Here is a 25,142-nt window from a genome sequence, read left to right on the forward strand (position 1 = left end):
GTTAGCACTTAAATGCTTGAAAATTATTTTGAACAGATTTAAAGTGCTTAATTACAGAGCCTAGTTTAAATTTCAGTCGCATTTTATACTTTCCTTCTTTTTTTGGAAAAAAAAATTCTCAAAATAGTCACCTCCAAATAGCAATAGGAAGCCTGTTAATGTAGTGACTGACACTTTCTGGATCAAAGAAAACAAGGAATTGTCTACTTGCATTTATTTATAGGTACTGAGTCGGGGGAAGGAATGAAATTATTCTTTGTCTCCCTATATAAGATAAAAGATAGCAAGGAGCACCCTCGCCCTCTGTCTCTTGTCTCACGGAAGATGGTGAAATTTTGTGTTCTACAAGATATTTGGAGAAGCCAGGGCCAGGAAAAATCATGTGCATTGCAAATTCATTGCAAATGCACTTAGAAATCTGTGTATCATTCAAGTAGAAGGCAGTTTGAGTAGCTGATTCAAGGAAGAGCAATGCCACTTGAGGGAATTTTCATCCCCTTTATACTTTGCCATCAAGTGGCAAGTCTACTGTGCAGCCTTCTTGGAAAGCCTGGGATCAGTGAGCATTTTGAGGGAAAAACTCTGGAATTTGAGGGGGGAAAGAGTTTGTCAAATAGGGGACTGGGGAAGACAAAAAGGAGGCAAGCGTTCCTGTATGTGACTCTCTATGCCTCCTCACTGCAGGCCACCTGTCCCCTGCCCAGCACCTTGCTCATCTTGCACTGCCCGACACTGCTACCAGCCCTGTGTGTGACTTCCCTGCAGAACACCTTGTAACCAGATTTTCCCTGCCTCTGACTGGGCCATCAGAACTTCTATGTTTTGTAATTTACTTCCTAATGGCTTGCTAAATGACTCACTAATTTGATTAATTTATTTAAACAAAGACTAACAGAGCTTAATATGGATATTAGCATTTTAACAAGGGTCATCTGCAGATGAATATTCTAATTGGAAGATATATATCTCCAATTAAAGGGGAGAATCTGATGATGAGAATTACGCTGGCTAGTGGGCCAGATACTTAAGAGAGAACGTGCTTAAGTTATTCTCAGCATTTATTGTACCTAAATCTAAAAATGATTTAGGAAGTAGAAAAATGAAGTTACCAAGCTGTGGGATTTCAGATTGTTTATACAGTAGTTATCCCCCATTTAAAAAATGTCTTCTTTCCATTACTGTGACTCAGATATATATGGTTAGGGGGAAACCTTACTCCCCTTATTACTTTCCAGTTTCAATCCCTAAATTTGTCTTCATTGCCGAAGCAGTTCTTTTTCAGTAAGTCTGGAAGGGATCCTGATCCAGCAGGCCTCTTTTCATTAAGGCCTAAAAAGTCAAAAAGGTGTCAAGTGTCTAGGGCAGCAGTTAAGACTTGGGGCTCTGGAATCAGATACCAGCTATATCTCTAGGAGTTATATGACATTAGGCTGATTATTGAATCTCCCTGTGCCTCACCTACAGTGAGGTACACCTACAACTTCTCTCTTGGAGTTGTTTAGAGAATTAATAATTAAGTTGATATATCTAAGGTGGTAGATCTCAACTGGAGGGAGTTTTGTCTACCAGAGAATATTTAGCAATTTCTGGAGACATTTTTGATGTGACAGTTGGGTGTGTGGTGGGGCTGCGTAGAGACCTGGGATGCTCCTGGAAATAGAGAACAAGCACTGACATTTTGTCTTTTTTGATAATAGCCATGCTAACAGATGGAGAAGGCAATGGCACCCCACTCCAGTACTCTTGCCTGGAGAATCCCATGGATGGAGGAGCCTGGTGGGCTGCAGTCCATGGGGTCGCTAAGAGTCGGACACGACTGAGCGACTTCACTTTCACTTCTCACTTTCATGCATTGGAGAAGGAAATGGGAACCCACTCCAGTGTTCTTGCCTGGAGAATCCCAGGGACGGGGGAGCCTGGTGGGCTACCGTCTATGGGGTTGCACAGAGTCGGACACGACTGAAGCGACTTAGCAGCAGCAGCAGCAGCAGCATGCTAACAGATGTGAGGTGATATCTGATTGTGGATTTGATTTGTATTTCCCTGATGATTAGTGATGTTGAGCACCTTTTCATGTACCGTTTGGCTGTTTGTATATCCTCTTTGAAAAAATGTTCAGGTCCTTTGTTCATTTAAATTTGATTATTTGTTTTGTTTTGTTTTTGCTTTTGAGTTTTTAGAGTTCTTTCTATCTTCTAGATACAAGTCTTTTATCAGATATGTGATTTGCAGTTATTTGCTTCTAGTCTGTAACTTGCATTTTTATTTTCACAGTGTGTTTTGTAGAACAGAGGGTTTTAGTTTTGATGAAGTCTGATTTATCAATTTTTTTGGTATGAAATATGGTTTCGGAATTGTAGTTAAAAAAATCTTTGCTTAACAAAGGTCACAAAGACCATCCTAAAGGCCCACATCAGAATTATCTGATCCAAATTTCAGTAATGCCAAGATTGAGAAACCCTGGTCTAGGTAAGGTAACTGGCACACCATAATTGCTCAATAAACGTTACCTATTGTCACTGTCCTGAAATATTTGTGGCCTAGAAAGGAGGTCAGTGATGGAATGCAATAGCATCCCAACTAAGTAGAGAAGCGGCGCTCTCACCTGATCATATCTAGGAAACTTCGTGTTAAAACTTTTTAATTATTCAAATGGACACAATACCTTGGATTTTTACTTTTGGAATTGAAGGATTCTAATTCACATGCAGGTTTCATTACTTATTTTTCAGGATCTTGTTGAATAGTCAAAAGTTGAACTGAGAATGATCAAATCAGAGAGCAGGTGACTGAGGAGTTACATTGTTTGCCCTCAAGGTGTGATGGCTGAACAATAAGTGGTATACTTCCAAGGGATTTAGTTAACCAGCAAATGTTTAATGTAATTAAGGTGGTCTGGAGCAAGGAAAGCTCAGCATAAGAAGTCTCCTTTGTTCGTCCAAGGTATGCTCTACTCTGCTTGTACTATGCAAAGAAAAATAATGGACCAAATCCAGGGATAATGCATCTTACCACATCAAGTACTCAAAAGAGAGTCTCTAAAATAATAGATAAATGTAACCACTGCTCCATGTACATGATCAGGACTGTAATAGCATCCTCCACTTTTACCTGAAGTCTCACACTACTGTGTACCATAGTTGCATCTTACGCCTGTTTCCATGAGCAGAGACTTGGATTGGAGGTAATTAACTGGAGGTTGATATTGTTCAACTTCATCCCCTACATTTTGAAAGCTTCATCTCCTACAGTGTGACTGTCTATCATATGTAAAATAGTTTAGATAATTTTGCATGTAATTTCAGTCTGATGACACAATTTGCTTTCAGAAATGCTTAGATTTCTTAGAGCTCAAATCCTTCCTATCAAGATATCAACATTTCACTCAAATTGGCTTTTAAATACCCTGAAAGCACAGTTAGTGTTCATTTTCTAGCAGTGACACATTCATGAAGCACAGTTTGAGAAGTAGAAATTTGGTAGAGCAGAGAAAATTATAATCAGTTCATTCATTTAACTGCATGTTGATGCACAATAATGATGGGAATTTTAGGAGGCATTCAACTGTTTGAGTAAATAGTGGTAGCTTTGGCATGAGGAAAGAGCCTGGATTTTAGAGGCAGTAAAGATTTGCATGGAGTTTTGGATAAACCATAATCCACTTCATTGGCCTTTGAGGAAGTTGAAAGCCTTATTTAATGGCAGTTTCCATAAAATTTTTCAATATTCATAAAAAAAATACTAAGTATCAGCTATGTGTAAGGCATTGTGTTGGGTGTAGAAGATACAGCAGTGGACAAAGACAAATTTCTGTCCTGAACAAGTGCTATCAGCATTTGCAGAGCTGGTGTTTGAAATGGGAAATCCTAAGGGAAGAACTAGGTCTATGGGACGAAGAGGATTATGAGTTCAGTTTTGAACATATGCCATTGAGGTGCTTGTCCAAGTGGAAATGTGAAGTAGGTAGCTGAATCTAGTTAGAGGTGTGAGTTGGCACCAATCATTAATTTTCGGGATCATCAAAATAGAGGTGAAAGGTGTTCTTGACATTGTGAGGGAGAAACCATCTTGAAATGAATTAAGAAGGTGTTCACAGCTATTGGTGTTCAGCTCACCACAAAACTACAAAATAGTTTTATTTTTTCAAATAACAGTTCTCCACTATTCATATAAACCCCATTCCCTTCAGTATAAGAAATGGCAATAGGAGACCTGGGCTAAGTCCCTGCAGCCTAAAAGGAAAAACCAAACCCACTTAGTATCTTAGTTCTATGGAGAACATTAGATCCAAACAAATGCTTTCATCACTTTGGGCCAATTTTCATAATAATAGAGGCATTACACTGGCTCAGGTGTGCCTGAGAATTTCTGAACCCACTTTAGGTTGACTTCCTCTGGGAAAGAACATTCAGCCATCCTAGTTCATGGGACTCATCCAGCTGGGGATAAAGAGAGCAATAGAGGAGCAGAGATGCACTAACCCCAGAAGCATCCATGAGAAAGGACACTAAAATAGAAACCCCTGCTGTTTTCTACATCGGTCTTTATTTAATTGAAAAAAATAGACTAAAGTCATCAAGAAGGTGGAAAGACATGGGAAAAAGCCACCTGGCTTGTGGAGGGATAAAACAGACAGCTGTTACAAATGCCTCTCAGTGTAAAAACATAGTAATTAAGCTGAAGTGACCTACAGAGAAAGGAAATAGAGCTAAATAGTCAAAAATATTAATTGTGATATTGTAACTGAACATTATGTGGGAGAAATAAAATGTACCAATAAAAAGACTTCTAAGATTACTAGACTAGGAGAGCTAACTCCCCAGTTTAGGTAAGATTAAATCTTTGGAACTGTTGAACAAAAGAGGGCACTGCCCACAGCTCCTGCTGCCTGGGCTGGTTGCCTGATTTTTTTAAGGATAAAAGTTCTGGGTTAAACTGAAACAAGAAAGAAGAGAACGGGAAAAGAGCCCTATGCCCATTTAAAGCAAAAACAATTTAGAATATGTTTTTTATAGTGCTGTTAAACATGATTTTAAAATCTGTTTTTAGTTATTATAAAAGGAGCAAGTTTACTCTGGAAATTTGGGGCAACTAGAAGAATTAAAAATCATCAGTTAACAATATCAGAGAGAGCCTCTGTAAGTACAAATTTTGGTGTACTTTAGTTATTATAATGTTCTTGTAGTTCTTATACTCTTTAAAGAAAAAGTATAATTGTATCTTTTATATTTTTCAATAGAAGGACAGATCAGGTGGAAACTAATGGTTCTCACAGCCTGTGAATATGACTGGTAGAGCTTAAGATTGGTATTTAATCGAAAATGTTCGGATTAAAAAAATTTTTTTTAATCAACAATTAAAAAAAATCACTTTTATAGCAGGTAGTTAAAATGTGAAACTACATCAAACATAATGAAAAGCAATATATTTCAGAGATACGATATCAAAAACAAATTTTCAAATATTTGTGGCCAGTGTTTCCTTTAATAGAATTGCTTATTTAAAATGCTTGTCCTGATAATAAAATGGGGAAAAGAACAACAACAAAAGAAAAAACACCAAAGTGAGGGAAGAGAGAGAAAAATTGAAGTACGGAAGGAGGAAGGAGGGCAGTAAAGTAGATGCTGACTTCTGGAAGTAAGAATCAAAAATGATTTGGAAAAAGGATGTTCCGTTATCTATTCCTAGATGACAAACCACCTCAGACTTAATAGCCTGAAAACAGCAATCTTTATTTTGATCATGAATCTGCAGTTTGAGCAGAGCGTGGCTCCATGCAGTGTCCTGTGGTGCAGTTTGAAACTGGAGGCGAATCACATGAAAGCCAGCTTCCTCACTTTTGTCTGGAGGGTGACACTGGCTGATGGCTCCTACCTGGAACACCTAAATGTGGTCTCTCCATGTGTTCTCTGCTCTTCCTCATGGCATAGTGATTAGCTTTCGAAAGTCACCATCCCAAGAGAAACTAGCAGATGCTGCATGCCCTTTCCTAATCAAGCCTCAGAAGTCTCATAGCATCACTTGTGCAGGATTGTGATTAAGGCAGCCATTAAGTCCTGCTTGTACTTAAAGGGAAGGGAATTATACCCATCTCTTGATAGAAGGAGTGTCAAAGAATTTGCAAGCAAGCTTTTAAATTGCCACAAAGAACATAATAAGCTAAAAATTAAAATATTATAGATTGCAGATGGAGAGTATATTTTATGTCCTTTCAAAATCTGAATTAGTGTAACACACTATTGGTTGTACCCATATCCCCATCAAATATCTCTTCCCCATTCTTCCAAAGCACGGGAGCTCTGGCTGCAAAGGGGCCTATATGACTGGAGTATAGAAAGCAGAGGCAGTTGTGCTAGGAGATGGGATTAGAGAGGCAATGGTTGCCAGGTCATACGTAGCTTGAAGGGCACTGAAGGACCTTTGTTCTTATTCTGTATGAGATGGGGGAGAGTTTTGAGCAGAGGAGTCACATGATTTGGCTTAGTTTTTTGTTTGTTTGTTTGTTTTTTCAAAAAGGTGGAACCTATATTGAGATTAGAGTTGAAGCAAGAAAAGCAAAAGGATATTAAAATAATGTGAGAGATAATGGTGGCTCAGATAAGGGTGTTAGCAGTGGAAGTGGTGAGAAGTTGTCAAATTTAGAATATAATTTAAAAGAAATATCTAGAGGACTTGCTGATTAATTGGTGAGTGCCAGTGTTGAAAGAAAGGGGGATGATTCCGGGGGTTTTGACCTGACCATCTGGAAGCGTGGAGGAGAGATAAGATCAGAAGTTCAGGTGTAGACATAGTAAGTTAAAGATTTCTGTTAGGTGTCACATTGGCGATGTCAAGGAGGCAGTTAGAGAAGTCTGGGGCTTGGGGTAGAAGCCCAGGCTGGAGACATAAATTCTGGGGTTTTCAATATCTAAAGGGGAATGTATAAAGGAAATGTGTATGTGAAAGAATTATGGCCATATATCCTGGGTCAAAAAACTACTTAGTCAGAGTTCCAGCTCAGGAGCATTCAGAACCCCCCACCCCATGCCTACCCCCCAGAAGATAAACCCCATCCCTGGGGAGTTGCTTCTAAACTGTAAGGAATCTTTGATCACATCTTTCCATGGGAAGATGGGATTCATGATATGACTGGAATTTTATTCTTTAAATACTGAAATAGCAAATACCAAGTTATTAACATTAATACTAAAATTTCAAATGATCTTTGCAGCATTAAAAAGAAAAATTACAGGAAAGGAGTAAGGGGGTCATAGATTTAGGTAAAGCAATTTACACGATGCCCAGTCCAGACAAAAGTCCAGACCTCTGGACAAAAGAGTCCAGACCTCTAAATATTGAGTTCACTGGTTGAATATGCTAATTAATTCCCAAAGCCCATTCTTTTAGAGCTGTTCTTACTATTAGGAATTTGTGTTCTTTCCATTTCAGAAGTAAAAAGTAATGAAAAGGCAATATGCTGCATTTCTTCAGTAAAATAAAAATTCCTTATGTCATTATGCTGAGTCATGTCTGACTCTGCAACCCCCTGGACTATATAGCCCGTCAGGCTTCTCTGTCCATGGAATCTTCCAGGCAAGAATATTGGGGTGGGTTGCCATTTCTCCAGGGCAATCTTCCTGACCCAGGGATCAAACCCGCAGCTCCTACATTGGCCCAGGTCACAGGTGGATTCCTTACCAGCTGCACCACCTGGGAAGCCCTAAGTGTATAATATTGGTCACTTTTTTCTTTGAAAATATCCATCTACCTTTTGTCGTTTTTTACCCTAATCATGATAAATGCACCACTGAATCAGGCTCAGTGGAGAACATGTTTGGAGTTGTGGCTACAGATGCTGGGTTGGTTTGCAGTGATTCTCCTTTAATTTCCATCATGAATGGTTCATTAGTGAAAGTTGAAGGAGACAGAACAGAGTAAAACTGACAGGCCTACCTAATGATTAAAACTCTTAACTGTGGCTCTATCATTACATTACAATAAATAAGCGCTACCTGATTAAGGAAGAAGAGGGCAAAAGCTCACGGGATTACTTGGACACATATTGCCATTTGATATAGAAATTTATTTTTATTTTTCTCTTTCTCTTTCACTCTCTTTTCACTTACTTTTCACTGGTAAAACTAAATGATTGTAATGGTGGTAATTACCAGGTGAACATTTATGTGCTTGGCATCATGATAGACAATTCATATACATTATCTTTAATACATATATAGTGTGTAGGAAAAAAATGTATTCAGTCCACAACTGACACTAGAATGCCCTCTATCTCCAGTCCTATTACTACCAAGGTGATAGTTGACTGCACATGCTGGGGGAAGGTGTGACTGTGTTCACACCAGATCCAGCTTCTCCCCCAAAGTAACTGGGCACGTGCAGACTGTATGGCTTTGTTCCCACACAAGGACACTCCTTCAAGACTACAATAGGTAACTGTTTCACCTAATTCCATAGATACAGAGAAAGTTAAGCAAAATGAGAATACAGAGGACTTTGTTTCTGGTGACAGAGCAAGAGAAAGCCCCTGAAAAAAAGAAACAGAGGTATACAACTTACCATATATCAAAGCATTAGTAATAAGAATGCCAAAGAGATTAAGAAAAGAAGAATGCAGTGAAAATCTTAACAAGGCACTATAAAATACATTTTAAAAAGTAACAGAGCTGAAGAATACAATAACTAAGATGAAAAACACATTAGAAGGAATTAACTACGCATTAGGTGATACAGAGAATGCATAAGTGATTCTGGAAAATAGAATAATGGAAATCACTCAGAACAGACAAAATGAAAACAGTATGGAAAATGAGAATGGCTGAAGGGATCTCTGGGACAACACAGTAATATTTACATTATTGGGGTCCCAGAAGGGAAAGAAAGTGGTTGAATATATAGTTATTGAAATTATGGCTGAAAGCTTCCAACGCCTAAACAAGAAACATATCTAGGTACAGGAAACAGGAGTCCCAAACGAAATGAACCCACGCTCAAAAGACGACATCACAATTAAAATGATAAAAATTTAAAATAAAGAATTCTAAAGGCCGCAAGAGAAAAAGTGTTGTGTACAAGAATCCCCAAAAGGCTATCAGCTGATTTCTCTGATAGCTGGCAGGTCAGAAGGGAGTGACATGATATATCCAAAGTCCTGAAGGGGAAAAAATCTGCAACCTAAAATATTCTACCCAGCAAGATTAACATCTGGAATCAAAGGAGAGGTAAGAAACTTCTCAGACAAGCAAAAACTGAAACAGTTCATCAATAGGAAACCTACCCTAAAAGAAATGTTAAAGAGTCTCCTCTAAGTGGAAAAGAAGAATCTACAGGAAAGGGAAAATCCCACTTAGAAAGGCAAGTATATGGTAAGGACTGAGGGTCAACCACGTATATAGGCCAGTACAAAGGTTAAAAGACAATTATTAAACCAACATAATTATAATAAACAAGGGATAAAAATAAAGATGTAAACTATGACATCAAACCACAAAGTGTTGGGGAGGGGAATAAAAAATGTAGATATTCTTTTAGAATGTGTTTGAATTTAAATAATTAGTAGTCTAAAACAGTAAGTACAGATTAATATATATGAATCCCCTGGTAATCACAAGTCAAAAACTAAAAAGAAGGAAACACAAGCATACAGAAAATCATCACACCACAAGGGGAAGAACTAAAAGAAGAACAGAGAAGAACTACAAAAATAACCAGAAAACAAGTAGTGAAATGGCAATAAGTACATACATATCAATAATTACTTTAACTGTCAATGAACTAAACGTTCCAGTCAAAAGACATAGGATGACTGATTGGATAAAGAAGTAATAAGACCCATCTATATGTCACCCCAAGAGACTTGTGTCAGAGCTAAAGATACACATGACTGAATGGGAATGGAATGGGGATATTTCATTCAAACTGAAATGACAAGAAGGGGTAGCAATACCCATATCAGACAAAGTATACTTTAAAACAAAGGTTATAAAGAGAAAGAATGGCATTATATAATGATAAAGGGATTGATGCAAAAGAGGGATATTATACTTAACAATATGCACCTAATACAGGATAACCTAAATATATTGAGCAAATACTAACAGTTTGGATGACTCACAAGCTGGGATCAAGATTGCCAGGAGAAATATCAACAACTTCAGGTATTCAGATGATAACCACTTCAATGGCAGAAGGTGAAGATGAATTAAGAGTCTCTTGATGAAGGTGAAAAAGGAGAGTTAAAAAGCTGGCTTAAAACCCAACATTTAAAAAATGAAGATCATGGTATCCAGACATATCACTTCATGGCAAATAGATGGGGAAAACGTGGAAACAGTGTCAGATTTCATATTCTTGGGCTCCAAAATTAATGTAGAGGGTGACTGCAGCCACAAAATTAAAAGATGCTTGCTCTTTGAAAGAAAAACTTACAAACCTAGACAGTGTATTAAAAAGTGGAAACATCGCTTTGCCAACAAAGGTCCGTATAGTCAAAGCTATGGTTTTTCCAGTAATCACATATGGATGTGAGAGTTAGACCATAAAGAAGGCTGAATCCCAAAGAATTGATGCTTTTGGACTGTGGTTTGAGAAGACTCTTGAGAGTCCCTTGGACAGCAAGGAGATCAAACCAGTCGATCCTGAAGGAAATCAACCCTAAGTATTTGGAAAGACTGGTGCTGAAGCTGAAGCTCCAATACTTTGGCCACTGGATGCAAAGAACTGACTCACTGGAAAAGACCCTGATGCTGGGAAAGATTGAGAGCAAAAGGAGAAGCAGGTGACAGAGAATGAGATGGTTGGATGGCATCATTGACTCAATAGACGTGAATTTGAATGAACTCAGGGAGATAGTGAAGGACAGGGAAGGCTGGCATGCTGCAGTCCATGGGGTTGTAAAGAGTCGGACATAACTTAGCGACTGAACAACAACAGACAAAGTGAGATACTGACAATAACACAGTAATAGTAGGGGACTTTAACACCCACTAACATCAGTGGACAGATCACACATACACAGAATAAGGCAACAGTCTTAAATGACACAATAGACCAGTTAAACTTAACAGATATCTACAGGACATTCTAATCAAAAACAGCAAAATACACTTTTTCTTCCCCGAATGCACATGGAATGTTCTCCAGGATAAATCACAGAATAAGCCACAAAACAAGTCTCAACAAATTCAGGAGGATAAAAATTATACCAAGCATTTTTTCTGGCCACAGCAATATGAAGCTAGAAATTGATTACAGAAAGAAAAAAGGGAAAGAACAAACATGTAGAAAGTAAACAACATACTATGAAAAAACAAATGGGTCAATAAAGATAACAAAGAGGAAGTCAGAATATACCTTGAGACAAATGAAATGGAAGCAAAATTCTCCAAAACCCACTGCATGTAGGAAAAGCAGTCCTAAGAGAAGTTTATAGGATGGAGAACTTCCTCAAGAAACAAACAAACAAATCTGAAATAATCTAACCTACCATCTAAAGAAAGTGGAATTAGAAAAAGGATGGATAAAGCCCAAAGTCACCAGAAGGAAGGAAGTAATGAAGATCAGAAAGGAAATAAATGCAATAAAGACAAAAGAAAACAATAGAAAAAATCAATGAAACCAAAGTTTAGCTTTTTGAAAAGATGAGTAAAATTGATAAACCTTTAGCCTGGCTCACCAATAAGAAAAGAGAGAGGACCCAAGTAAAGTGGAGCAATAACAACTGATCCCACAGATATTTTAAAAAGTCATGAAAGAATACTACAAATAGTTATATGCCAACAAGCTGGACAACCTGAAAGAGATGGACAAATTTCTAGAAACATACACCTGCCAGGACTGAGTCAAAAGCAGACTATTTGAACAGACCAAATTTGTAATTTAAACCAGTAAGCAAGCCCCCAGCAAATAAAAGCCCCAAATCAGCCACCTTCACAGGACCATTGTACCAAGCAGAACAAAGAGCTAATACTTATCTTCCTCAAACTATGCTAAACAAACTGAAAACGATTAAACACTCCTAAAATCATTCTCTGAAGTCACCATTACCTTGATACCAAAACCAGAGTAAGACACTACAATTCCAGTCCTAAGTTATATGCTCAAAACTTCTGACTGTGTTTGCCCACCAAAAGATGCATTTAAGAATGTTCTTTGTGGCTTCATTCATCATTGTCAAAACTGAAAGCAATGAAATATTCATCAGTAGGAGAAAGAATTTTTAAATTGTTTATGTGTTCTTATAATGAATCCACAACAGCATGGTTAAATATCATAGACATTATGTTGAGTGAGATATGCCAGAAATAGGAAAAAATTCATGGTCATCTGAATAATGATTACCTCCAAATGTGGTGGTTATAATGTTATAAACTGAAAAAGAATATTATAGAACTTTCTGGAGTGCTAGAAATAGTCTTTATCTTCATCTAGGTGGCGGTTACACTGGTGTATAGAAAAATTCAATTGATCTGTAGTCTACAGAGTTATGCAGTTTATTCATTTCACTATTATGTTCTTATTTTTACTTCAAAAACAAAACAAAACCCTCAAACCTAGCAGTGATTCTCTGTTCTAGACCATAGGGGATCTACTCCATGAGTCAGTGAGTATTACTGACTCATTGGTAAACAAGATAACAGAATCGAATTGAAAATAATAATTAATATAAAAGGTAAAAATTAAAAAAGGGAAAATGAAACCCTAGGTTTAAATTTCCCACTTTTAAGAAAGAAAGTGTTAGTTGCTCATGTCTGACTCTTTGCGACCCCATGGACTGGATGGAGCCCACCAGGCTTCTCTGTCATGGAATTCTCCAGGCAAGAATACTGGAATGGGTAGACATTTCCTTCTCCAGGTGATCTTCCCAACAAGGATTGAACCTGGGTCCCTGCATTGCAGACAGATTCTTTACCATTTGAGCCACCAGGGAAGCTCCTACTTTTAAAAGCCCTGTTATATTTTCAGTAAATCTGTAGGGAAGTGCATGAGGAAACCAATGTTTTGGAGAAATTAAGAGGTATTTCCAACGGCCAGGTAAGCAAGGTACAGAGCCAGGTTTTAAACCCAAGCCATACTGTACCATTATACCATGGCTGCATTTTTAGTGAGGCTACATTGGTTGGTGCATCTTCAATACTGTGTTCTCTAGCAACTGTAAACATCACAGGTTGAATTCTTGAGATAAACCTTGAAATCCTAATTAACGGAACGGTAGACAACATAACAATCAACTTCAGGGTCTCTTATCATTTGCCAAATGTAGAGTCAGCATATTTGCATTACATTGTATTCTAAGGGGCCCCAAAATATTTGCAGTGAAGAGTTGGTCTGTTTCTCATTTGAAGCTTTGCTCTTGATTATCTCAGAAGGGGAGTACAATCCAGAAAGTTCATGTATGGGGAAGGGGCGGGTGTGCTGACAGGTTTAATCCAGGCATGTCCTCTCCCCCATTGAAAATACTCTTGTGTCATGATGAGAGGCTGCTGCTGAAGCTTGTGAGCCCACAGTCAATTTCAGTTGGGTTTTCAGTCTTCTAGTAAGTCATGAGCAGCTAGTAGGGACCCTGTGGGGTTCAGTCATCATGGGGATCTATTTTAAATGCTGTCAGTGAAAGAAAATGCATTGATCATAATATACTACTTTAAAAATCTATGACTTGTAATGCTAAGACAATGTAATGAATTTATTAGGAACACAGCAAGGGTTTGAACATTATTTCCTGAGCATCCTAGCCTTCTGCCTGTACATTCACAAACAATGAATAAGAATTGTTAGCTGTCTATATTTTTTAAAGAAATCATCTGAAAGCCTTTCCCAGACTAGTTGTTATAAACTAATACATCTAAAAGTATATTAATTAAAACAATAATCCCATAAAAGGGTGATTGAGTAGCATATTGAAGGTGAGGAGTGCTTAGTAGAGGCTGGGGCTTAGTTGGGTTAGGAGGCTTAGGTTAGCTCATGTGTGAACTAAGTTTGTAAACATTCTCTGTGGGATTCATTTTGTATTCATGACATTTAATAATTATTCTGGTTACAAATCAGTAGCAGCAGCAGTAAAATTAAAATATAAATGGACAGGAGAGATGTTACAGGTGGAAAATAACTGCTAAATAACAGCCAACATGCACATTAAAAAAAATAAAAACAAAGATGGGAACATCCATCACAAGAGTGTTTCTTCACCTGACAGAGTGACTTACTTGATCATCCAGCCATATCCTTATGAATTCAGAGATGTCGCTTATAGACAGCATCTTTATAACCAAGTCTACTGAGTATGTATTTCTTGTATGCACAAAGCAAACTGCAATGCTGAAATATATGCTACGAAGTAGGGAACTCATAATTTGACTTTACCATCACATAGTGGAACAGCAGCTGTCCAGGTAGGTTTTGCTTGGGGCAGGGGCATGTGAAATCATGTAATTATTCCTGCTGATTCTGTTCCTTCAGAATTTTCCTCTACCTGTTTCCACATTAGGAGAAGAGGTGACTTATCTCTGGCTCATTGTTTGATGAAGGCATTTTTAAATGAGGATGCTTACTTACAGTTGTTTATGTCCATAGACAGATGGTTTTCTGGCCTTGTCACCTAACAAGACTGGGCATATCACCCTGATTTTTCAAACAAGTCCTCAGTTGAAATTGGTTGTTTTAATTATATATCTCATTTAGGCTTCTGTGGACATTCTATTCTACATTCCTCCTTTGGTACCTTCCTTAGTCTTAAAAGCAACCGCATACCTTCTTCAAATTCCTCTCTGAATCTGATACCTCTTCTGTCATCGCTTTTCCTTCTCTGCCTCTCCTGCCTCCCCTCTTCCCTGTAAACCCTTCTGATTACAGTGGGCCCACCCAGATAATTGAGGGTAATCTCCCTATCTCCAGATCCTAAAATCAGTCATATCTGCAAAATCCTTTTTGCCATGTAAGACAGCATATTATCAAGTTAGTGAATAGGATGTGAACACCTTTGGGGGGCTATTTGCCATGTAAGGCAGCCTATTTACAGGTGTTAGTGAATAGGATGTGGACACCTTTGAGGGGCACCTAAGGACTCATTTGCTAAGGAGGAAAGTAGCTAAGTTTCCATTCACAGCTTTTCATCAAACTTTGGCCAGGCACTCTGCAGAGCAGGGTGGGGTAGGATAAACACACCACTGTTATTTCAGGACCAAGGGAGGGGCCAGGCATTCAGGAGAGGGGAGGGGCCCATCCATTTGGGGAGTTGGAGGAGACTTTTTTCACCTGGTTGTAGTATATGCTATGACATATACTACATGACATATACTCCTAGAATGTAGGTTGTAGTATATGCTATGACATATACTCCTAGAATGAAGGAGTTGGAAGGTGATCCATCCAACTGGATGAAATAAAGACAGTCCATTGTGTGGTGACAGCATACAGGGAAGGCGGTGGCATGTAGCCTGGACTTTGCAGACTTGGTAAGATTCTAAGGGCAGGAACCAGGTGAGCAAAGCTTGGAAACAAGGAATACTTTCCAGAAGAGTGAGGAAGGGTTCCAGTCGTCAAGGAAGCTCACCTAACTGGGGTCACACCACCCAGCTGCCAGCAACTGAAGGGAGATAACTTTGCTCTCTGGTTTGAGCATACTGGATAATTTCTCAAAGGCTGCCAATCCCCCTCCTCAGGTTAAGCTGTTCTCTTGCATCATTCTGCTCCTCTCTTGGCCTCTTTAACTCTGCTTTCATTTCCCCTGTTCTCCCATTCTCAGTCCTCACTTTGCTATAGCTTTGTCTTCTAAACCTCAGGTAGTCCCCCAGGTAATTTTGCTTACCGGTGAGATCCACCCCTGTATCCAGACATCCTTCATTCTGGGGAAGGGCTCAGCTCACTGCTGGTCCATGTTTCATAAGAGGCATTAGGCCCCATTGTTTATTACTTAATTAGCCCTTACAAAAGTGACAGCGCAGTACTCCAAGTCCAGCTTTTCCAAGGAATTAGTTTTTCAAATGTGGTTATATTTGTAGAATAAAAAAGAGATGATCATGAAAGTAAGGTGAGGTAGAATGATTACAAAAGAAAAAAATACTGCTTGTTAGAATCTATATCGTCTATAACTGTCCAGTCCAATATGGCAACCACTAACCACACGTGCCTATTTAAGTAAATTAAAATGAAAAGTTCAGTTCCTCAGTTGTACCAGCCATGTTTCAAACTCTCAAGAGCTACCTGTGGCTAGCGACCTGGTTATTGGACAGGGCAGATAGAGAGCATTGTCATTATATAACCTGTGGGACACCACTGGTTTGTATCCATGCTCAAAACCCCCAACATCTTCACATAAAATCCAAAACCTCTGTCACAGCCTATCGCAATGGTTTCCAAGGAGATGATACTGTCTACTGGGGGGCATTTGGGAAGTATGTGGAAGTGCTACTGGTATTTAATGAGTAGGGACCAGGAATGCCAGACATCTGTGCAATGCTCAGAGTAGATTCCCACAATGCAAAAATGTCCTGCATCCAGCAAAACCTTTGAAAAGTCCTGGAATCTGTCATTGATAATTATGAATCAAACCTAGCTCCTAACTCCATTTTATATATAAACACAAACTAATGTTTATAGTCTTTTGCCACACACCTAATTATATAGAATGCAACTGTTGCATACTTCAGGAAATGTTTGTACTTTGTTTTGCTCAGAACTCTTCCAAGAGTACTTGCCATTTCAGAAAATCTCTGAAAACGTGGTGCTTTTGAGTTGTCCACACATAGGTATTAACCCATTGTCACATTCACAGTGATTTGATGTACAGGTGCAAGAATCCTACTAATTCATATAGCCTGGGAAATAATTATTTTATTGAAGGCCTTCTACTGCTTCCTGGAATTGGGGTATTATATTAATTTTTTAAAATCATGAGTGAATGTTGTATTATCTACAGATTTTTACTTCAAGAGAGTAAAAGGGCCATTTGAAAACATTTGTTATAGCAAAGATGCCTTTGTTTTATAGATTCAAGTACCTCCATGGGGGAACTTCCCTGGTGGTCCAGAGATGAAGACTTCACCTTCCAATGCAGGAGGTGTGGGTTCGATCCTTGGTAGGAAATTTGGATCTCACATGGTTCATGGCCAAAAGAACAAAACATAAAACAGGCAATATTGTAATAAACTCAATAAAGATTTTAAAAATGGTCCGCATAAAAAATAATCTTAAAAAAAAAAAAAAAAGAACTCTCCTGGGGCTCTTTAAGCCACTTTGGACTTGCTCCCTCTGCTCCCCCCACACCAGCCTCTTGCTCTTTCCCAAGCTCTCCGCAAACAGACTCCTGCTTCAGCCCTTTGCACTCTATGCTCCCGTGACCTGAAACACTCTTTTCCCAGTGCTCTCCATCCCTCCCTTACTTAAGTTTCAGCTCAGGCATCAGAGAGAACTTCCTGACCCTTATCTGCAATGACACCCCCACTTCGTTCATCATCCACCTGTCCTGTATCTGATGGTTTACTCTATTTGCTTCCAGCTCACTCATGGCAGCAGGGACTTGGTAGTGTTCACCACTATACCCAGCATTGTGATGGGGCTCAATATCCCCCTTGAAGAGAGGAAAGACATTTGAATTCCTCAAGCAAAGTATTCAGGGTATTGAGAACTAATATAGATTAAATGGATATTGGGATTTTTTTTTTTATATAATTGAAGTATAGTTGATTTGCAATATTGTATTAGTTTCAGGATTTTTTTTTTAAGGTGGGAAACCATTTTCTAGAAATCTTAAATGTGTAAAAAATTACAAGTTGTATTATTATTAACTTTCTTCTTTGTTAAGACTAAACAATCCAATTTTTCAATTTGCTTGTTCTCCTTGGAATTCATCTCCAGGGATGCCACAAAAAAGCTTGAAGTTATGATACGCTGTATCCCAGGAACAGTTTGACAGTTTCCTTACTGCTTATAACCTGCAGTTCCCTACAGAGGCCTCCTCTCCACTGTAGTCTCTGCCAAGTGGTTGTCACAGCATTAATTAAACTGGAAGAATAAAGGCATTGCATGTCATTTTCTATATTGAATGCCTTCATGTTATGGACGAATCTCCATGGAGAAATCTGGTACATAAACTAAAAACAAATGCCTGGTAAGTTTACAAAAGCTCAGTAAGGGTATTGTTAAGGGGAGAAACTGCTGCACACTGAAATGTGAACTCCGTTCCCTGTATCATGTTTTTTAAATGTCTTGAGAAATATGAGTTTACTGTCTTTTTTATTTTCCAAATTGTATTTCAACTTCATCCCCCAAAACATTTTCAGCAATTTTTAAATGGTCACATCTTTTTAATAGATACAATTCTTAGTGTTACTGTATCCAGACAATAGGCTATCAACTACTATAAAATAAGAGCTATATTGCTTCACTGCATTCATACATATGGATCAAATTTTTAATTTATTTTTAGATGTTCTCAGGTACCATATATACAAACTGTATTAAGCATATTGCATTTTAAGATATGTGGTTTTAATAACAACAGTGAGCATAATGAGCTATAAAATCAACTGAAAAACAGTGGCCTTGCTGTTTTTCAGAAGAATAAATGACTTTGGAAAGATAAGGCTTTATCCCCATGTTCCAAAGTTCAGCTCACTGGGCTTCTGTTAAACTAGGGTGTGCTAGAGTTCTACAGGAGGCCTTCCCTGGAGAGAGAGATTGTGGACAGAGTTAGCAAAACACCTCGGCCAGCCTTGTCGACCTGAGAGCACAAGGGGAGGGGCATGCCGAGAGCCTTGGGAGAGCAGAGTGAACTCTGAAGCAAAGTCTAGTCCTATGCTTCTCAAAGCCTGTTTTCTCTGGCTGTCCTTACTTGCCCACCATGGTGTGAGAATAGAGATTAAAAGTAAGTGCTCAGGATTTGGGGCTTCCCAGGTGGCGCTAGTGGTAAAGAATCTGCCTGCCAATGAAGGAGACATAAGAGACTCAGGTTCCATCCCTGAGTTGGAAAAATCTCCTGGAGGAGGGCAAGGCAATATTCTTCAGTATTCTTGCCTGGAGAATCCCTTGGACAGAGGAGCCTGGCAGGCTACAGTCCATAGGGTCACAAAGAGTCAGACACAACTGAAGCGACTTGGCACTCATGCTCAGGATTTTGATAGACTAATTATATTGCTTTGAACTTAATAATAGTACATTATATTTTATTATTAATGTAATTATCATTCTTATATTTCTATTTTTTATTTTTCTAGTAATACTTTTTACTGTAATATTTAGAAGTGTTGGTCCACTGAAGATTGTCTTTTTTTTTCTCTTAAAAAAAGATCCCCAGAATAGACCCACAGGCATAGAAAACAAACTTATGGTTACCCAAGGGGAAAGGCAGGGGAGGGGTAAATTAGGAGTTTGGGGTTAAAATATACATAGTACATTATACATAGTATAATATATAAAACAGTATACATACAAAATATACATATACATAGTTAAAATATACATAGTACATTATACATAGTATAATCTATAAAACTATACATACAAAATATACATATACATAGTTAAAATATACATAGTACATTATACATAGTATAATCTATAAAACAGATAACTATCAACAAGGATTAACTGTATAGCACAGGGAACTATACTCAATATCTTGTAATAACCTATAATGGAAAAGAATCTAAAAAAGAACACAAATAAAACTAAATCACTTTGCTGTATACCTGAAACTAACACAAACATTGTAAATCAACTATATTTCAATATTTTTTAATTAAAAAAATTTATAAGTTCCCTTACCACAGATAATTTTAGAAGCAGTGATTGAAATAAAATTGAACTGTGTAAATAAATCCATTGCCAAGGAGTGCACTCTAAGTAGAACTTTACTTAGAGCATAGAAGTACAGATTGTTCTGTTTTTGTATTAGGTGCACAGTTCCTGAAAAGTTTGAGGTACGAGATGAGAGAGATCATATTATTTCTAAGGTAACTTCTTATCCTGGTTGTGTGATTATTCATTTAACAAACATGTATTGTTAAATGTTCCAGATGCTTAGAATACACTATTGGATAAAATAATAAAAATGGAGTTTACATTCTGGTGGAAGGACAAATATAAAAAAGCACACAAATTATGCAAATGTAGAACAGTATTTGATAGAAATGCAAGTTAGGAAGTTACAAGTGCAAGAGTTGTGTCTATGCGTGTGTGTATCTGACCATTTATGATACTGTGGTAAGTGTAAGCCTCATTGAGATGACATTTGATTAAAAGTTTGAAGATGATGAGGGCTTAGCCATGACGCATTAATGAGGGAAGAATGGTCCAGGCTGAGGGGAGAGCTAGTGCAAAGACCCTGAGATAGAAGAGCTGGGAAGATGGGTGAGGGAGCAGTAAGTGTACTGGAGCAGGCTGTTCTGGGGAAGTGATTGGAGACGAGACTGGAGACGGAATGGGAACCTAGATCTCTTGGGGCAACTTTGGCTTTTACTTAGAGTGAAATAGGAAACCACAGAGACGGGGCTTGGGGTTAGAGGCAGCACATTTTAAAGGGGCCACTCAGTCCACTGTGTTTAGAATAGAGTGTGATGGGAGATCAGTTAGGGGGCTGTTCTCGGTAAGAGATGATAATGGCTTGGTCCAGAGTGGTTGCAGGAGAAGCAGTGAGAAGTAGGTGGGGTCTAGTTATACTTTTATGGTAGAGCTAACAAGATTTTCTGACCTATGGGGATGTAGTATATAAGAGAAGAAAGGATTCAGTTGTCTTGGTCTCAAATCTTACTTTCTACCATTATAACTTCAGAAACATGCTTTTTCAGAGAAACTTTCCTATTATGTGTAAAAACTACAGTGAAGAGTCATGATTTCAAACCCTGGATTGTAGCCTCTATTGGAATGAGCCTGTGTCTTTTCCCATCTCTGACACTATCATGAGACATGATTCCAGGTATATTATGGCATAAAAAATTTTATACTTTGATTTACACAGAAGATACATACCTGTAATTCTCTCATACATTTGTGACAATAACGAATAATCCCCACGAGCTATCATACTTTAGCATCTATCATATATCTATATCATTGTCTATATGATAATGATTCTTGTTTAATGAGTTTTACATTCCAATGAGAGTTTAAGCTACTATAGGGGTTAAATTATTATTTCCAAGTTTTACTGGAATTCCCAGCTTGAAGAAGGATAAGAAGATAATTCTTTAAGAATAGTACCTCTTGTCATTCAGGGTCTGGTCCCTGGTGACAGCTCACTGAGACCAGAAGATCCTCCCGTATGTTGTACTGTCTGTTGTAGAAGTGACAGGACAGTAAATGTTTAGCATTTTTTAAGATTTGCTCGTTGGAAATGCAAATGGAAGAGCTACAGTTTTGGAGTTTCAACCAAGCCCCTTTTGAAATCTAACCTCAATCAGACCTAAAATCCAGCCCCTTCAAATATCTGCCTTTTAGTCTAGGGCCCTGACATCAGCATTCTCTGGTTTTAGAAACAGAATGCCATCCAGAAGTGATAAAGACACAACTCACTGGAGGAGCTGTGCTAGACTGTATATCAAATCCTCCACACGCATAACCCAACTGTCTGCAACCTGTCGCCTTTGAGGCCTGCATTACTATCCCAAGCAGCAGACTGCAGAAAAGGCTTTGAGTTTAATAAGCATCTTGCCTGAAGTCACTCAGCTGGTTAATTTAGCCAAGATTTAACTCAAATGGTTTCATCCAAACCCCTTGATGTCCACCGTCCCACCACTCTGTGTCTTAACACAACAGAGCACTTGCCAAGTGATAGTCACATTCCTTCCTCTGAAACTCCAACATCCCCTGTGGAAAATCCTTTGTAAAGAGAGACCAGGGTATGTCCTCCAATTTCTATAGTTTACCAATCCTGGGCATTCATCTTGTCTAGATTGAACTTCAGCCAGTTCATTTTTAGCCAAGTTTCCAATTTAGGCAGCCAGTGGGCAAAATACAAAAACCACCCTGTCGGAATCAGATGAAAAAGAAATACAGGCTGGGGATTCTTGGCATAACGATGAAGCAGGAGGTCCAGGGCCCTTGCTGCTCTTTTAAATGGTCTCCTACTAACACAGAACAGGGAGCATCCCTCTGGCAGGAGACACAAGAGCAGCATCCCCTCAGTAGACGAGCAATCACTGCAAACCACCTTTTGAGTTTTTGGAGAGAAGGATGGATTTGTTGGAGCCAAAAAGAAACAAAACTAACTGCACCACCTCAACACCTGAAATTGAAAAGTCCTTGGCCGTGGTACAAGAAGCACAATGAACACTAAGTCAGCCAAACTCAATTCAATTGACCACGGGAATCAAGGTGGGAAAACAAAAACGATTGAAATGGTCCTGCTTGTCTCTTCTGTTCATCCTCACACCCACACCCATCCTTCCCTTTATCCTTTCCACCTGCTCGGTCCTCAGCCACCATCAGTGGTGTGAGCACATTAACCCTAAGGAAGCTAACATGGGAAGGTGAAGAGGCAGAATGTGTGGGCTTCCAGAGCACTGAGGCTTCAATCTTTTGTCTCCTCTCATCTCAGAAACAAAGGTCAGGTCAGGAGAGAAGAATCCAGAATAGAAGTGGGAGATAACACCTCCAGATTCTGATGGGAGGGAGCCCAAGAAAGAGGGGAGAAGGAGAGTTGAGAGGATGGCAAAGTAAAGGAGAACAGGGAGTGGAAAAACTAGGAAAAGCAAGAGTGATGGGATGAAAAGAAAGGACCCCACCCAGCTACCACCAGGAAGGCCCTCCAGAATAACGTGTCCAAACAACACGACAGTACTGTGGCTTCTGCTGTTTTCAGGTCCTTTGAGAATTTAAAAATTTAAAATAGTATCAAGATAGATGTCTGGGAAGTCTTTTTAACCTACCTACTGAGCCCTGGTGGGACTGAACTCCATCTGCTTGGAGCCCCTCTGTCTTCCTTCACAGAACCACTGATGGTTACCTGCCTCCATTAGTGTGAGGCCTGTCACTCTCCCACCCCCCAAAACTGAAACGCTATCAAGAGTGATGACTGTCTCTAATAGGCCTTTATAGTCACTGCCCTTCATATGATTCTTGCCTCATGTCAGGGACTTAATAAATAAAAAACATAAGTACCATAAAACCAAATCATTCAGTTCAGTTCAGTTCAGTCGCTCAGTCGTGTCCAACTCTTTGTGACCCTGTGGCCTGCAGCACACCAGGCTTCCCTGTGCATCACCGACTCCCAGAGCTTAATCAAACTCATATCCATAGAGTCGGTGATCCCATCCAACCATCTCATCCTCTGTCGTCCCCTTCTCCTCCTGCCTTCAATCTTTCCCAGCATTAGCGTGTTTTCCAATGAGTCAGTTCTTCACATCAGGTGACCAAAGTATTGGAGTTTCAACTTCAGCATCATCCTTCCAATGAATATTCAGGACTTATTTCCTTTTGGATAGACTGGTTGGATCTCCTTGCAGTCCAAGGGACTCTCTAGTGTCTTCTCCAACACCACAGCTCAAAAGCATCAATTCTTCGGCACTCGACACTGCAGCCATGAAAATATATCCTGTGTGACAGCATGTATAGAAAGATCCAAAACAGGCAATACTAATCTTTGGACAGGAGTCAAAATTATTTTTGAGTAAGAGTAATAGTGGGAGGTGCTGTGAGGGAGCCTCTTAGAAGTAATGATGTTCTATCCTTGAGCTAGGTAGTATTTTTTTTTAATATTATAAATTTGCTTTATTTAGTGCTTGCAAGTGGCAAAGAGCAGAGGAAGCATCACAGGGATTTAGGCCCTGTACATCACAGAACTGTCATTCCTGTTTTCATAATCACTGCAAGGGAGGACCCAACACCTGTCTGGTGGGAAATTTCCTGGGTCAGTGGAAAGTCAGGGGAGTTTACTCTGTTGTAGCATAGGACCCAGGCAGTGACCTTCTGATGGTTGACAATAGAAGCTCAGGTGGAGCAGGTGTTGGCAGAGAGGGGATGAGGGCTCTCATCAACCTCAATTCTAACTCCAGGAGTAAGAGAAGTAGAAAGCAGGAGAGAGAAAAGAGCTGGAGGAGAGAGCAGTGCAGCTGAGAGGGGGCCTGAGACTGTGGAGCCTACCTGAAGGCAGGGCTTCCATGCTTGCAGCTCTTCTCCTGGAGGAGGAGGTGGTACTGTATTTGAGGAGATGGGACTGCTGTCTCTGGTGGAGCTGAGGGCATTTCCCACAAAAAACTTTTTTAAAGTTTCCATTGTGAAATTTATTAAGCTTATGTCATTATATCATTTATATCATAAATTTATTTATGATTTGTGCACTTTTCTGTATGTATATGTGTGCTTCAATGAAAAGTTTACTAAAATTAAAAAAGAAAAATCAGAGAATTAGCTGCTTCAGACAGAGGCTCTATCAAAAGAAATTGAGGTGGCTCAGAGACTCATTATACAAGGAACTGTTTCTCCCTTCTTTCTTCTGCTGAGTATGAATTAAAATAGCTTGCAAATTATATGACAAGCCCCACCAGCAGTTCCTAAATATAATTACTCAGTAGCACATCTTATTTCACTGCTGATCAATCATTGATCCTTAACAGGTCAACAAAAAGGAATGCATCCGTATGTATTGCAAAGTACAATCTAATTAAGGACCTCTGTAGTCAGTCCCATGTTCTATATTATTGATTCCCCAAAATGTTGTTACACCAGAGGTGAACAAAAAGACTTTCCTGCATCAGTAAGCTTTCAGGATGTCAGACACTGAAAAGTGAATTGTGCCTCTGATTAATTGAGTTTAATAATAATAATTTTATTTATATAGAGACCTTGCCAAGGTATTCAGGGAGCTGTAAAGCAACCCATAATCCATGATTAAAGCATTATACAAGCAATATATAACAAGACTCCCTCCTAAAGCAAAACAAAGGGAAGAGATGGATGGGGCTGAGATATGAAGGTGCAGGAGAGGGAACGGGCTGTAGACTCAGTGTGGAAAGGGTGGGTGATAAATGCTTCGTTAGAGGAAGAGGGGAGTTTCTTGGGATTGGCAAAGGAGTGTAATTGAACAGAGTTGCATTGAAATAATGGCCTATGGGGAGTCAGTCTGAACCCTGCAAAGATGTGTGCACTTCCTCCTCTCTGACTCTGATGAAGGGAGCACAGATAATCATCACATCTTTCCTGTCAGCTACATCCTA

General features: G+C 39.0%; 1 long non-coding RNA gene across 1 annotated transcript in view; it reads left to right on the forward strand.

The window, feature by feature from the left end:
• Nucleotides 1-12,882: 12,882 nt before the first annotated feature.
• LOC113891559 overlaps nt 12,883-25,142 on the forward strand; it is a 103,059-nt gene continuing 90,799 nt past the window's right edge. Inside the window, exon 1 of the long non-coding RNA XR_003510799.1 lies at nt 12,883-18,100. This is a non-coding gene — a long non-coding RNA (uncharacterized LOC113891559). The remainder of the gene's footprint in view (nt 18,101-25,142) is intronic.

The sequence above is a fragment of the Bos indicus x Bos taurus genome, chromosome 4 (assembly GCF_003369695.1).
Source record: "Bos indicus x Bos taurus breed Angus x Brahman F1 hybrid chromosome 4, Bos_hybrid_MaternalHap_v2.0, whole genome shotgun sequence".
NCBI lineage: Eukaryota > Metazoa > Chordata > Mammalia > Artiodactyla > Bovidae > Bos > Bos indicus x Bos taurus.